Source organism: Arvicanthis niloticus, chromosome 2 (assembly GCF_011762505.2).
Source record: "Arvicanthis niloticus isolate mArvNil1 chromosome 2, mArvNil1.pat.X, whole genome shotgun sequence".
Taxonomy (NCBI): domain Eukaryota; kingdom Metazoa; phylum Chordata; class Mammalia; order Rodentia; family Muridae; genus Arvicanthis; species Arvicanthis niloticus.
In genome coordinates, this window is record NC_047659.1 from 74,375,632 (window position 1) to 74,389,901 (window position 14,270).

Genomic DNA, 14,270 nt, shown 5'->3' on the forward strand with positions numbered 1-14,270 from the left:
TCTGCTTCCTGTAACTGATTCTGGGGTCTAGGGAGAAAGGGCTGTAGCCACTGGCAGCATACTCTTCCCTTGGTAGGTATTGGAACACAAGGCCAAGCAAACTGTAGAAGCAATACTTAGCCCTTGTCATATGCTAGCGCATCTCACCTGCAAAGCAAGTCTAAGGGTATGTCCAAGCTTCAGATTGTCCCACGGTGCAGAAAGTGAATGAAGATTTTTCTGGCTGACATTTCTGTCTCTCATGCCAGGTAAGTATGTGCTTCCCACGAGAGAAGGTGCCGCATCCCTTTCCTGAGTCCTTCAACCCTAATCCCCAATTAAGTCTCCCAATCAAGTCTGCCAACTGCCACAGACCTACCACCCGGATGGGACTTCTCCTGAGAGACTTAAGAGAGTGAAGTAACTGCATCCCAGCCTAGAGATCTTCAGGAAGGAGTTATCCAGTCGATATAGAGATAGTTAAAAAGCACTTTGCTCCTATGATCTACTCAAACCAAGTCTGCGACACCCTGCCTTAACGGATTCCAAGCTCTCCGTTCTAGTTGTCAGCTTTCTCAGCATCATGACCTAAAGGAATAAGTTAAGGGAGGAAGGCTTACTTTGATTCTTCATTTCAGCCCATAGCCACTTGCATCTGTGCACTTGGACACTTCATGATAGGCAGAAAACAGCTCAATGGGTACATTAACCACACTGAAGGGTAGGCCCCATGCCTGACAGGAGATGGTTAACACAAAGCTAACTCAATCTTATATTGCTTTTGTGTGTATTTTTTGTCTTACTGTTCTTTTGTTTGTATATTATGCTTTCTGATTTTGTTTTTATGGTGTGTGTGTGTGTGTGTGTGTGTGTGTGTATTTCTTGTGGTGTTTGTTTTGTTCTGGTTTGTTTGGTTGGTTGATTGGTTGTTTTTAAATAGACAGAAAGAAAGGGTGAGGAGTTGTGTGGGTGGGGAGTAGAGAGGATCTGGAAGGAGTAGGGGAGGGGAAACTGATCAGAAAATATTGTGTTTTAATTTAAAAAACATATTTTGAAAAGGAATACAGGTTAGTACAGGTTTGTTTGTTTGTTTGTTTTCCTTAGAGAAAGAAACACCCTAGTCGTTATGCTTGACTTATAGTTAAAGGCATTCGCAGCCACTTACTAGTAGTTTGTATTCTGGTTCGTCACCAACTCCCCTCACTCTAGCACCTGTGTCGCAGAACTGTTTCGAGGGGCAGATGGCTTCGCGGAGAAAGTCTCTTCGACCTGACAGGGCATGGCAGCTGCTCAGGGTGCAATGCCACATGGGCATGATTTGTATTACAGGGAATTTGGGAACTTTCAAGAAAATACAGGCCAGAGACTGGCTGCCTTTCCCCCATCTTTAGTTTGTCACCCCCTAGCGGCTGCTTCTAGAACTCATTCTAGAAGTTGGGGAATCAGTTTGCACCAATGAAGGCTCCTACACTAAGTGCTACCAAACCCGCCATCTATGGGGACCCCAGGAGGAAGATGGGTGGGGTGCTTTTATTTTAAAGCATTACACAAATTTATACATGTTCTTTTTTATATGAAAAAAGTACATGAAAGGGGAAAGACAGTCTACGCGTTCCACGACCCTAAGGAACTACTGTGTGTGGTCTCCCAACAGTTTGATACTGGCTGCTTCTGAGAAAAGAAACTAACAGCCAGGTTCCCATCAGTAGCCTCCTGCACCACTCCTGGAGAAGAACCTGGTGAAGTTTTTACAGGGAAGGGCACAGTAACATTGTACAATGTTTTGAAATACACCAGCCCTTTGCATAAGCAATTCTGCTTAGAGGGAGGGGCAAAAATAAGGACAAAGTATAATATATCAAAAATTTATGAAAAGGTTACAGTGAAACCCATTACTTGTATGATAACTTAATAAAATTAACCTTGAAATGGGCTTATAGGACCCTGTGCCCTGGAGAATATGTACACACAGCTTTCAGACTGCAGGAAGCTTTCTGTGTGTGTTATGTCTGCCCTTCTGGGAATAGTTAAAGCAATCTTTTAAAAAGATAAAAGGTTTCATGAGGTATAAGTCACTTAGTGCCCTAGTCTGCTGGGGTTCTGTAACTGTCATCAACTGAAAGAGAAGGTGAATCCCCTGGATCTGGAGTTACAGGAAGTCATGACTGCGCAAACTGGTGCTGGGAACCAAACTCAGGTCCTCTGGCAGAACAGCAAACAAGACCTCTGACCCTTCTCTCCAGCCTTGAGTATGAAAATTTACAACAGCTTCATATGTTTGTCTGCAGGGTATATCAAAGATGGGGAAGGTCACATGAATGAGCTTCAAGAAGACACACTTGGTAGCGAAAAGCCAGGCACCCAACCACACATGCATCATGAATGTGTTCACCTTAGTGAATGTGTCAGTTGGAAGACAGTAGACCAAACTCTCTCTCTCTCTCTCACACACACACACACACACACACACACACACACACACACAGAGAGAGAGAGAGAGAGAGAGAGACAGAGACAGAGACAGAGACAGAGACAGAGAGACAGAGACAAACAGAGACAGAGACAGACACAGAGAGAGGGGGGTCACTTGCACACATGAATAAAAATAAAATTTTAATATTAAGTTATAGGAGAGAAGGGCTTTTCTGTCATGTCACGTATGGCCAATCCTTCACACTATGTGTGGCATAGAATAGTACCTAACGAAATATTTGTTGTTTAATGGACAGCCTGTTCTGAGAAAGGCATGGTGGGAGGGGACTGTAGCGAGGAGTTGGTTTTTTCTTCTGAAGACTGTATCCTCTATGCACAAAACCACACCGTGCTTGTTTGCCTTTTCCTTCCTTCCTTCCTTCCTTCCTTCCTTCCTTCCTTCTTCCTTCCTTTTTTTCTTCTTTCTTTTTTTGATACAGAAAAACAATCAGGAATTCTTTTGGTTTAAAAAAAAAAGAAAAAGAAAAAAGAAAAGGCCGGGCAGTGGTGGTGCACGCCTTTAATCCCAGCAATTGGGAGGCAGAGGCAGGCAGATTTCTGAGTTCGAGGCCAGCCTGGTCTGCAGAGTGAGTTCCAGGTCAGCCACTGATACACAGAGAAACCCTGTCTCGAAAAACCAAAAAAAAAAAAAAAAAAAAAAACAAAAAAAAAAAAGAAAGAAAGAAAGAAAGAAAAGAATTGTAAAAGGAGACCCTCGGAGACAGTCAATGTGAAACAGAAAAGTGGCCTTAGCGGCCTGCAAGGATCCTACTGGTTCTTCTGGACTGTGGGTCTCTACATGTCAGATGGGTGCCATGGACTCCTAGTACAGCTCTATATCTGGAGGCTGATCATTTGCCAGGGAAGAATCCTACCCACTGGAACCCCCACCTGATCAATAAACCACTCTGCGAGGAAACAGGAATCCAATGTCAAGATACTAGCACCGAATCTTGTTTTCATGCCTGAGAAGATCCTACAAATCAATAAGCATTAGAAGACATGGCTATGTTCTTTTCTTTCTATCGTTTTTTCAATATTTGCTTAATTTCTTATCCCCGTTAAGCATTGTGAAGAGGCACACGGATCAAGGGCTTCTAGTGAGCACACACAGATGCGTGATCATGTCATCTAAGGCTAAGGCCGAGCTTGCTATGTTGAGAGACAATTAAGAGAAGAAACCAAGAACCGTGTGTTGCCAATCAACAGAGGGTACAGGGATGACCTACATAGCACAGCAGCTGCAGATTACAGAGCCTCAAACAGCACAAATGACAAGTTGCACCAAAAATGATGGTTAGCAGAGGCCAGGACAAGAGGAATGTGAGTTGGTTGCACAACAACCCACCCCACACAGTGGAAGCCGACACTAAGAGTCTGTTAGTGCTTTCCTAAGTTTTTAGTGAATAGAACATTTCTACGCTCCCTTATTCTGTCCCATTTCTCAGGCTCGTGCAATGCAAGCTTAGGTTTTCAGTAGGGAACAAACTGACCTCTTTTTTGACTCCCCCCAAAATAACAGCTCAGTCACAAATACTTGTTGAGATTGGTCCCCTCACCTTTGTCTCCATCTCCACTGTTTGTACCCTAGTTCAAGACTGCACTGCCTGCTGCCTGGACCTACAAGGCTGTTCCACAAGAAGGCTTCTTGACTGAACTTGTTGACCAAGTTCGCATATGGAAAGCTGAGTGGACTTGAGCAGCGCTGTGGTGTGGTCAGGAGAGCATAGGCCTTGAAAGTGGACTGTCTCAGTTCAAATCCTGTGTCCTTCCGATCTGTGGTGACTTTGGCAGGTTACTTGATCCTTCTGAGATTGGTTTGCTTATATCTCAAAGGAAAAAAAAAAAAAAGCTAATGTGCACATAGCACATAGTTGGTAAGGGCAAAGCTATATTAAACAAAGTAGTACAGATTACGTGTTTGGAACAGGAGCTACTGGGTCCTTGTAGCCCCGTATCGGTTAGCTGGTCTCTTTCAGAAACACACCCCTCTACTTTACAATGTGTTGAGAAGTCCAGATGACCCCCTACAACACACACCCACACTTGCACATAGTCACATGCATGCACACATGCACATACACACTCACGTGCATGCACACGTACGCGTGTGCACACACACAAACAAACCCTACCAGCCCTGTGGGACCTCATCTTCCTGCCTGTCATCTTTCAGCGACTAAGCCCCTGCCTCCCATTACACATTGACACTGAATGCATGCTTGGTACTGGAGGAAGCTAGGCCACTGAGTCTGCAGACACTGCTCCTTTTGCCTGGAACTTTCTCTCAGTTTTCCACATTCCTGATCCACTGCTACCAGTCCCTTGAGTCTTAGGTGGTATTTTCTTTGAGATGTCACTTGTGTCAATCAGTGCTCTTGCAAAAATGTCCTTTCCCATCCTATCAAGAAATGTCCTTGACACTTTGAAATTTAAGTTTTTGGTGTGAAACTTAAATATGCATGCTCTCCCAGTGATTGTTTTACATTTCTTTTTTATCTCCATCTTTCTGTAAATATTATTCCCATGTAAATTACAAAAATCATGGATTTCCCTCATCAGTCTTCAAACTTATACTCCTCCAAAGGACATAAGTGAGGTGTTGTTCTCCAAGCTAAAAGGCAATATTTTTACTAACTTTAAAACACTTTAAACTAACCAACACTGTGGTATCATTTAACTTGGTCCTCACTCACATTCCTCCAGTTGTTAGGCAATTTCCCTTAAATCTCCGTGCTACTCTTGCTGTGTGCTGGGTTAGCTCTGAGAGGCATGGATACATTGTAGTTCTCATGCCCAGTACTCAACTCTGTGTACATTGGCTGAAAGAGTAATTACCATGCTTCAGTTTGTCCATGAGGAAGGATCCTCTCTCTATTCTATTCACACACAGAAGCACACATACACACATCCGTGCACACATTTGTACACATCCACATTTGTGCACACACATTCACGCACACGCACAAGCACATGCACATGGAAGCACTTGAGCTAGTACATGTGCTTTCCACAATTCAAATAGAAAACTCCAGGGCTTTCTCTGTCCCTCCCTCAGCTGATCTCATTGGTACCCACAACTCTCTGTCCTGACCCTGTTGGCTTTGTTTCCGCATCTCACACCCTTTGCTTGACTTCCACAGCCTTGACCTCTCGTTTTTTTCAGTATGTCCCTTCTTTGCCTCAAGTTGACCTTTCCAAAAGGAAATCCACTCAGTTTGGGGGTTTTGTTTTTTCTGTTTGACGCCATCTGCGTTTACACCTAGTCCAGCCTCTGGTATTAGCCTGGAGGCTTCCATGTTCTCCCTGCTTTCATAACCCCTGCTGTCCGATGAGACTCAAAACGAAGGACACCATGTATCTCTATGCCTCCATTCCTATCCCCTGAGATGCTCTCCTTTCTGCACCAACATTCCCCTGTAAACCCATAGGCTAGCTCATAAGCCATTAGCCAATTACCTGCCCTTTCCTGGTGAGGGTTCACGAAAGCCTCTGACATGCTAAGAGCTAAGCAGCTCCTGGATAGACAGGCAGAAAATGCATCCTCTCCCTCTCCTCTGTCCTGGCCAGCTGCAGCCCCAGCCTAGCTAGGTCCTGTTGCTTGGATCTCAGCTTCACCCCAGCCCAACCCAGCCCCACACTGCCATTAGATGATCCCCTGGGCATAGTTTCAAAATGGCTGCCATAGCCATTCGTCGTCTCTCTTTCCTAGGGAGGTAGGGGCAAGAAGAGTCTTAGTCTTTTTTTTTTTTTTTTTAACTTCCCAAATGCTGCCCTTCTTCCCAGTCTCCCCTTGAAGAGTTTTTCCTCCATCCCCAGTCCCTTTTGCCTCTGAGAGGGTGCAACTACCAGCATCTCTCCACCTGGGGCATCAAGCCTCTACAGGATTAGGCACATTCTCTTCCACTGAGGTCAGACAAGGTAGCCCTCTGCTACATATGTGCCGGGGGCCTTGGACCAGCCAATGCATGATCTTTGATTGGTGGCTCAGACTCTGAGATCTCCCAAGGGTTCAGGTTAGTTGACACTGTTACTCTTCCTGTAGGCCTGCCATCCCTTCAGTTGGACTCAATGCAGGTGAACTTAGCCAAAATGTCCAATAGTGGGGGCATGGAACCTGAAGAGACCACCTCCAGTAGCCAGACTCAACCCCCAGGGGAGGAATGGGGGTACCAACCCACCTTAAAAACTTTTGACCCAAAATTGCTCCTGTCTAAAGAAATACAGGGACAAAAATGGAGCAGAGATTGCAGCAATAGCTGACAAGTGATGGGCCCAACATGGGATCCATCCCAGGAGCAAGCACCAACTCCTGATGCTATTAGTGATGCTATGTTGTGCTTGCAGACAGAAGCCTAGTGTGGATGGCCTCTGATACTACCAAGCAGCTGACCGAGGCAGATGCAGATACCTATGGCTAAGCACTGGACAGAGGTCAGGGACCCCCATGAGTCTTTATTTTTAAAAAGATAGGATTTTTGTTCAGTTGGGTTTTTTTAAGTATCATTTTGAAGAATTTTATATATTGAAGGCCTCTAGGCAACGACCTTCCAAGAAACCATGCGACAACACGCCCCCTCAGCTTCCTTTAGAGTCCCGAGTAAATGCCATTGTCTTTATGTGCTTCTACAGAGAGACACTCCACTCCAGTTCATTATCTCACCTTTTAACTTACACTGTGGGAAGAAGAAGAGGGTTTTCCGAAATCAAAGACATCTCCTTGGAACAAGAAGCTCATCTCACATTGTACCCGAGGATGCTCCTGATGCACCTGTCATGAGTGTCACCAGCCCTACATCACAGGCAGTAGTGACCTTTACCTTTAGAATGTTCAGCAAAGGAGGACATTTATGCAGTGCACCAGTAACTATGACAGGCACAAAAAAAAAAAAAAAAAAAAAAAAAAAAAAAAGCTTAAAGAACCCCAGGTGCTGACAGCCCAGAGAAGGGTAGATGGATGGGAGCTAAATCTGGACTCTTCACTTCCCTCCTCCACTTAGCAGAACACCCCATCTTGGGTGAATTCTTTAACCTTTCCTAGCTCCAGGTGCTTCTCCCATCTGCAGATAATAATATCCTAAGGTTCTTTGTGAAAGCAAAATGAGGTGTTGTTTGGGTAGCAGGATGTAAAAGCTATTTTGGTCTCAGTGTGAACTGAATAGCCAGCATATTCTAAAGCACGCTGTGAGACAGGGTGCAGAAGGAAGGACAGCAGAGGCATAAAAGTTGCTTCCTCTATCTACTGTGACCTCCATCACACGGGGACGCTGGACAAGGAAAGCTGCAGGAGTGAACAGGAGGAGTTTGGGAGAAAGCAATGAATGTGCTTCCAGCTCCAACCGTTCACTCTTTTCTTTGCTCCCAGAGAGTGGCTTCAGAGGAGCACAGTGACCTAGGACCCAAGATGTTAGTGAGGGCTTAGGTCCGATCCTGCTTTAGAAACTCAAAGTAAGGAAAGACCAGAGTGAAGGTAACCAGCTGGGATAATGGGGGGAGGGGGGTAGTAGGATTTGGACTTGCTAGGGTAAATTGAATTTTCCATAAGTCTGAGATAAGCCATAGGTAACCTGTGGACTTGTTTGATTTTGTTCCATTTGTTTGCTTGAGACAGGGGATCACACCGTAGCTTAGGCTGGCCTTCACAGCAATCATCCCGCCTCACCCTCTCAAGTGCTTTGAGCTTAGTAAAAACGCTTCTACACAAAGAATCTGCTAATGCCTGCTAGATGAAGAATGAGTATCTTCCAGCTTTGCAAGCTACGGCCTTTGTCCCCAGACCCGATGGCCTGATTCTGATCCTAGGAGCCCACCCAATGAAAGGAGAAAACTGACTCCCACACGTCTGCTGGTCTCCACATATGCACTGTGGCACACAAGAAACACACACACTAAGTCAATATTTTAAAAGTTGATTATGCTAAATTACAGGGTCCTTAAGTAGTAGTTCCAAATCTTCCCAGTGCTGCAACCCTTTAATACAATTTCTCATGTTGTGGTGACCCCCAAATCATAATTTTCTTTAGTTGCTACTTCATAACTGTAATTTTGCTACTATATGAATTGCAATGTAAATATCTGTGTTTTCCAGTGGTCTCAGGCAAAACCCGTAAAAAGGTCATTTGACCCCCCCCCCATGAGTGCTGCAACCCACAGGTTGAGAACTACTGGTGCAGATTCTAAACCAGTGTGCATCAGGGATGGGCACAAGCAGAAGAAAGGCAAAAGAAGAATACAGCAGAAAGGCAGGCATCTATCCGCAAGGCAGGGAGAGGGGCCTTGGTCCCCAAGCTTACCCCTTGGTCTTTAACTTCTAGTCTCTAAAGCCCCATGTCTGTGGTATGCTTATGGCAGAAACTACTGATGCTGAGGTGAAGAGGGAGATTTGGGCAGTCACTTCTCATAGGGTTTAGAGATCCTCAAGGTTCATGAAGGTGGACACTCTCTGAAATGCCCACAGTTGTACTATGGGATAAAGCCTACAGTCCAGCCAGTGTCGCTGTCTAGAGCTTAAGCAAACTCTAAAGACCATATATTAAAGGCTTAGTCACTGGCCTGAGGTGGTGTTGGAATTGGGATGGAGGCTTTGAGATGTGGGCCTTTCAGGAACATTGGATCAGCGGAATTGTTCCCTCAGTGAGGATTCTGGACCTTAGCTTCTCCCTCCCTTATTATGAATGGTTTTAACGTCAACACACCACTCATCAGAATGACCTCAAGCGAGGAGCCTCACCTAAAGAACTATCCTGATAGCCTTGATTGAGCTGAGAAGCCCACCCTCCCCACACACATGGTGGCGGCAGCCCACATCAAAGGTATTTTGGAAGGAAGATCGACTGGCTTTTTTGCTAGATTGACCTTGCCTCTAGCCTCAGGTTGATTTGTCCCATTGTCGTTGTTGCCACTGCTGCTGATTCCTTCACCAGCAGCAGAACCAGCTTTCAGCCTGGCATAGGGACCAGATGGAACTTCCGGATTTCCAGCAGATTGGAACTACTGAGGCATCCCCCCCGCCCCCCCCCCCCCCCCCCCCCCCCCCCCCCCCCCCCCCCGTGTAGAATAAGAAACTACTCTGTAAGAGACAGCTGTTATGGGACTACTCAGACTGTTGAAATACCAGTCTCAAGTGTCTGCTCCATTTCTCCAAATTCAGAAAGTTAGACAAAAGCCAACATTCCTCATTCCTCAGGAATTTGTGAAGCTGGTTCCCCTCTACCAAAAGGAGCCATTTCCGTATCTGTGGCAGAAGGGTCAAATGGCTGCCTGTAGTGCCTGATTCCATACCAAAGCACATGCTGGCCTCCAGGCTCCCTCGGTATCACCAGTACTTATTACGGATTTCAGAGTCCATGCTCGCTAGTGCCCTAGCTCTCCCCACCTCCTCTCCTAGCCTAAATGTCTCTAGTTCATGGGTGTCCGTCCCCACAGCTACTCATTCTCCTTGTAACCCTGCTATCAAAATAAGCTCTGTTTTGCCTGCAGCTCTTTATGTCTTCCTTGCTCAGTCTCCCTCTCTGTCTGTCTCTCTCTCCCCCTCAGCTCTCCTACACTCTCCCTATCCTCCCTCCCTCTCTGTCTCTCTCTCCCCCCTCAGCTCTCCCACACTCTCCCTATTCCCCCCCTCTCTCTCTCCCCCCTCAGTTCTCCCACACTCTCCCTATTCCCCTCTCCCTCCCTGTCTGTCTCTCTCTCCCCCCTCAGCTCTCCCACACTCTCCCTATTCCCCTCTCCCTCTCTGTCTCTCTCTCCCCCCTCAGCTCTCCCACACTCTCCCTATCCCCCCCTCCCTCTCTGTCTCTCTCTCCCCCTCCCCCCCTCAGCTCTCCCACACTCTCCCTATCTCCCCTCCCTCTCTGCTCTGCTCCTGCTTCTCTCATGGCCAGATCCAGCGTGCTGTCTAGGTTCAGACTACTACTTTTTCACTCTGCTTTGGACCCTTCCAGATGCCTCTGGCTGTTCTCTCTCTCTCTCTCTCTCTCTCTCTCACACACACACACACACACACATCTACAATAAAAATCTTCCTGTTAACCATACCATGGAGTGGTCGTGTCAAGTTATACATCAAGGACCTGGCAAGTACCAGGTTCTCAGTGACTCGAGGGTGATTTAGCTGTCATTACTGTTTTCAACCTGACTTAACAAATTCTGATATATATTCTGCACACACACACATACACACACACACACACACACACACACACACACTCACACGCATATGCCCTCGGCTATTTTCCTCCAGGAAACTCCAACTAAAGTTCGCCTCTCTTTGCTCTCCAGCTGCTGTGACGTGAACAGATTTCTTCCAGCAGGTGATTCTACCATTAGTAACCCCAAGAAAGTATGAGCCAAAATGAAACTTTGTTCCTTTTTAAAAATTGATTTCTTTAGGTATTTTGCAAAAATGATAGAAAGTTAACTAACACTCCATAGTATGAACCAAGTAGAAACTTTAGTAGCGTTTCTGTTTCCCCTCCTTCTTCCCAGGAGTCAGATAAAAGCATACCATTGATTCCTTGGGAGGCTGTGGGGAGGTTTCCACCACAGATGGAGTTGCAAGTCTGGTATCCTCACAGGACTGGGCGTATCAGTTTTTAAATTGACACAATGTTAAAAGTTTAAGTAACTGGAAAATATTTGGAACCTGAAGGTTATCCTCGAGAATTACAGACTTGCTTTAACTTTTATTCTAGGACAAGAGTGAGGCCCTACAAAAAAGTAGAGTGCTAAGCAGAAATAGTTGGTTTACTGAATATACTCCACAAGTCCTGTTTGTTTAATATGTAAGAGAAGTCATTGTCCAATGTATACGTCCATCTACAGCCAAGCAAGAAGTGTCATTCAGTGAGTAGTCATTACCATTCAAAATCCCCTCTCTGTCACCATGGGGGAATCCCATCTTCCTCAGGCAAGACAATGTTAATGGCAGCAGACCAGTCACTAACAGTTGTTCACTCCTCCAGCTGACATTTTAGGTGTAGAAATTCTATAAAGCCAATGAGTAAACGCCACCCTCTAAATATATCAGTTCATAGGGCAACACTAACTACTGTTTGGGAGACAAGCTGGGCAAGCCTCAAATTCACATAATGCTCCCATGAGAACTGAGTCCAAATCTGGCTTCCTCGTTTAATGGTTAGTGGTCATGTGACCCTAGGTAAATGATTTCACTTCTCTGTGCCTCTAATTTCCTTATCTTTAAATTGGGGGTAATAAAATATCCACTTGACTAGGTTATCATCTAGAATAGATGAGCAAATAGATGCAAAACTACAATATCTAACCAGGGCAAATGATTCAGTGCACAGACTTAGCATTAAATCACATGACCTCTTAGAAGGAACCCGGTGATGATCTCAGTTTATTGGTAGCATGAGGAACTGCTGACAGAGAGCAGATTCTAAACCCAGACTTCCTGGGTTTGGGTTATGCAACAATGGGAAACATGACTGAATACATGTTTGCTATTATTGCTGTTAACACTGTGAAATAATACAGTAATGTCTATATGTATACAGTGCACACAGCAAGAGCTTAATGATAACAACTGCAATTTAGAAAAGTCTGCTTCAATCAACCTACACATCCCTGAAGGTTCTGGTCACTGGGAGGTCTCAGAGGCATCTGTGGTTTATTCCCTCTTGAAAACTGTTGGTAAAAGATCTCCAGAATCTTCCCAGGTTCCATTCTTCCTAGATAACATAACCTGTTATTTACCACTTGAGGCTTGGATGTCCCCTCTCCCTCTTTGGGGGCATATGTTTCAGTTTAGAGAGAATGGGCCATCAGGCAGAACATGCCATACTACAGGGCAAAACACCCTCACACGTGATATGAAAAAAATAAATCTTTAAAAATGGGTTTTCAAAGGCATAACTATCCCTTGCCATTAGCAGAGGATTGGATTCAGGATCCCTGGGGACATCAGAATCTGAGAATGCACAAAGCCCTTATTTTTTAAAGCGATACAGCCGTTTTCAATAAACTATGCACACCTTCCCATATGCTTTAAGTCATCACTAGATTACCACCACTGTCAAGTACAACATAGAGATCCTGTAACTTTATTATTCTGTGTTGTTTAGAAAACAAGAACAAGGAAAAATCTCTGTGTAGGCTCAGGTTAAATAAAATTTAAATAATTTTTTTTTTTATCCCACGTTGGTTACATTCTCAGATGTGAAACCCATGGATATAGCAGGCTGGCTCTGCTTCTCTTTCGGCAGGCTGTCAAACTTGACCACACTTGCCTTTCCCTGTGTGAGCAAGACATGTTTCTCAAGTGAATAGGGTGTCTTGAACCCCAAATCCCATCCTCCTTGGGCTATACCCTCAGCCATTGTCTGTAATGTCTCCAGCCTAGGCTCTCAGACTCTCTCCAGGTTACCTGTCTTGTTCCTTCTTCCAATGTGGCTCCTACCTTTCCCAGGAGAGGTGAAGTATCCTGTCCTTCCAGCCTCCTGAGGTGGTGCCACTTTGACAGTCCAGAGGACTCTAAGCCCCACTCACCACTGACTGACCCTGAAGACTGATGGAAAAAAAAAAAAACAAACCCAGCATCTGAAAGGCCGCCCCTACCAGCAGGAAATCATTATTTTGCCAATCCCAGAGCTGATAAACAAGTGTAACGTTGGAGACAGGAGGATACAGTGCTATTCAAGACTATTGTCACAGCCTCTGCTCTGTGTGCATGAAAGAAACAAAGGGGGCCTGTGTACAAACACAGGGACAATGCTGTTGTGTTACGAGCTGCTTCTGTTACTCTTGGGGACAGCGGATGAGAAATGAGGCCATGGTGTCTTTCTTGGTTTGATGTGCTCTGAACTTAACAAATCTTAGCAACCAGGACATTTAGTTGTGGACAAGTCACATGCACTTTCAGTTCATGGTTTTTATAGGGAGAAGAATGGATCATCGCCCCAAAAGTGATCTACTGCTTACAAGTCATTTTCAATACATGCTGAATCCACAGTGTCTCTCTCCCCTTCCCTTAACGCCTTTAGAGGCCCAAGGTATTAGAGTCCAAAAGAACTGTAGTAATCTTTTCATGCCCTTCAATGCTTGGTTTTCACAGACACCAAGCTCCTATCCAATTTTCTGAGTTACAGTATTCTGTGGTTAACTTTCATACTTTTTTGTCCCTCCCCCCAAATATTTTGAAACTGATCAGTGGGAGAGTTTTCAAACCTAAGTAATTGTGATGGTTGGTTTTGAGATGTCAAGGTGCTGCAATCTAAAACAGTCTGAGAAGGGAGTCTCAGTGGAGGGATTATCTGGGTTGGGTGAGCCTGTGTGTGTATCTCCAGGAGATTGTCTTGGATGCTGATTGAGATGGAAAGACCCACTCTGAATGTGGGGAGCACCATTTCCAGGGTTGGGTGCGGCTATGTGTAAAAGTGAAGAAGGCTAGCTAAGTGTAATCGGCAAGCAAGCAGCAATATGTGCATTTGGTTTTCTCCCTGCTCCTGACAGTGCCTGTGGTGTGACCACAGTCTCAAGCTCCTGCCTCAATGATGGACTGATATTTGGAACTCATTCCTCCCATATTGCTTTCTGTTGGGGTATCAATCACAGTGACAGAGATGAAACTGGAAGGAATGGGCTCTGCTGCACTTACATTTTGATTACATGTCTCAAGAAATAATTAAAGCCCTTGATAGTTTGATAACGTGAGTGTATCTATGAATTTAAAAAACTGTCAAGATGCACTTTTCACTGGAAATAATCAATCAATCAATCAAATGGATCTACTAAAAGCAAACGCTAAGTTTGGCAAACTTGAAGTTTGGTAGATTTCAGTGTTGGTCAGTCTACAGCAAGCA

The 14,270-nt window shown here is 45.0% G+C and overlaps 1 protein-coding gene across 2 annotated transcripts in view; it reads right to left on the bottom strand.

Annotated features, from left to right (window-relative positions):
* Prr5l (proline rich 5 like) overlaps nucleotides 1-12,978 on the bottom strand; it is a 170,593-nt gene extending 157,615 nt beyond the window's left edge. The window contains exon 1 of one of the 2 annotated variants that reach the window (XM_076929330.1): nucleotides 12,869-12,978. The gene's annotated coding sequence lies outside the window, so the exon portion shown is untranslated. The remainder of the gene's footprint in view (nucleotides 1-12,868) is intronic. The other variant, XM_034495974.2, reaches the window with a different exon arrangement.
* Between the last annotated feature and the right edge of the window lie 1,292 nt (nucleotides 12,979-14,270).